This window comes from Octopus sinensis, linkage group LG23 (genome assembly GCF_006345805.1).
Source record: "Octopus sinensis linkage group LG23, ASM634580v1, whole genome shotgun sequence".
Taxonomy (NCBI): Eukaryota; Metazoa; Mollusca; class Cephalopoda; order Octopoda; family Octopodidae; genus Octopus; species Octopus sinensis.
In genome coordinates this window covers 24,445,585-24,447,713 of record NC_043019.1, presented here as the reverse complement: position 1 = coordinate 24,447,713, position 2,129 = coordinate 24,445,585, and positions in this window count along the sequence as shown.

Sequence of the window (2,129 nt, the reverse complement as noted above, 5' to 3'; positions counted from 1 at the left end):
TGTAACGAAAAGGTATAAAATAGTGCAACAAGAATTGAACAAGTCGTAAATGTATAACGAAAATCACGAAATACTAGATTATTGAAGAGGCATTGCTTATATTTTGCCTTTCTTGAATGTTTGCTTCTTCCATCAATTTAGAACGCTGTTAACTTTTTACTGCATATATTCAAAACAAGGTAACTTTGTTTTTGTGTATGTATTAAGTAAATCTAAAGATTTTGTCTTCGATTTTTCTTTCTTGGATTGTTAGTTAGAAACTATGTTCTTTTTTGTGTGACTTTTATTGTCGTTATTGCTTCATTAGGTTGAATTAAATACATATGAATTACAAGTACATTGATGTTTTATAGTAAACCAGTACAATTCTAATTTTCTTAGTTTTTTATACACATAGAAGGTGAAATTTTTATGACTATTTGGAAATGAAGAGAAGGACATAATGTTTCACCATTTAATAATTTCTTCTTTTTGGTACGTATGTAGACTTGTAACAGTAGAACAATCAGATTTATGTTTTCGACAGTTATAACGAGAAAGAAGAAAATTCAAGCTCATGTAAATGGCTCTCGACTATGTTATATGTGAATGAAGGCAGGAAAATATTTCTTTTTCATTGTTAATGAAAAATATATTTATTGAGGTGATAAAAAAAAAACAAGATGATAAATTTACCGATTTGTATTTGGTATGACGATGAATTTGCCGACGATACAGTGGTTTGCTGTGTCAGTCTATTGAGATGAAATTACAGAAGTTCTAGTTACCGGACACTAAACCCGCCTACCCACACATATAAATATATTTGTGTGAATAGATATACACATATATGCATACATATTGCATTTTACATACATGCATTGGAAAGGTTGTGTTTTCGATTGGCGAACCCGCTGCTATACAACTCCTTAATTTCATTTTGCTCTGCGATACCTTGACATTAGAAGTGCACCTGTACAAGCTATGTCGATTTCTTGGAGGCATTAAGGGTACGGCACAAGCATTTAATCGCTATAAAGAAATACACCGTACAGTTTGTTCGGCAAGAAATAGCAGAACAACAACCTGTCGTCCACAACAGGAGACTTCACCACCGTATATATATGTATGTATATTGGTATGGATTTACATATATATATGTGTCAGTGTATGTGTGTATACAAGGGCCTTTATTCATATCGATATCAACTCAGAATTGATATCTTGTGCATGTACAAATAGCTAAAGTCAAGCAAAACACCGATATGTACACTAAAACAATATCGAAGTCACCTTTAGCCTACGCCAACCATGTAAAGTTATCTACTGTCCTTTCTTTAATTCTTAAACGGTTTTACATGTGTATGAGTGCGCGCATAAGGCTGTGTGATAAGAAGTGAGCTTTTCTATCAATGGTTCCACGTTGGAACCTTGGGCAAGTATCTTCTGATATGGCCCCTCAGGCGGCCTTGTAGGTGAATTTGGTTGACGGAAACTGAAAGGTACCTGTTGCATATACAGGGTGCATCGGTTTTTTTTAGGTCATTTGTACGAATTTAGACAAAGACGCATAGCTCATCAAAGAAAAGATGTATTTGTAAACAAATGGGTTCGAATTATTTTGAGAATAGTTTTATCACACCTATTCAATGAATGCACTATTCTCGTCAATGGCTGATTCAATACGGGGTCGAAAGCCTTGACATGCCCTAATCAGAGGATCTTTATTAATTCTGGGCATAATTCTGGTTATGGAGGACTTAAGAGATTGTATGGTGCTATAGGATCTTAATTGACCTCTCTCTTGACTGCGACCCATACATAATAGTCTAGCGGATTGAGGTCTGGTTAGCTAGGGAGGCATATGTCTAGGAGAACATGATCATGGAGATTGGTTCACATTCACATTTAGGTTATCCTGGCCTCATAAGACTGCGCGGAGTTTTGTTAGAAGACTCTGTCTATTCAGGAGGCCTCACAACTTTCTCCAACACCTCTGTGTGGACAGCGGCATTGACTCTTAAACCCTGTGAAAGAATTGAGGAGGCAGGACATCTCCCCCGTTGCTTACGACTACCTGAACCATCACAATAGCTGAGAACTTGGTATGCATGACCGTTGGAATGTCATTCGGGTATCTGCATAACCAT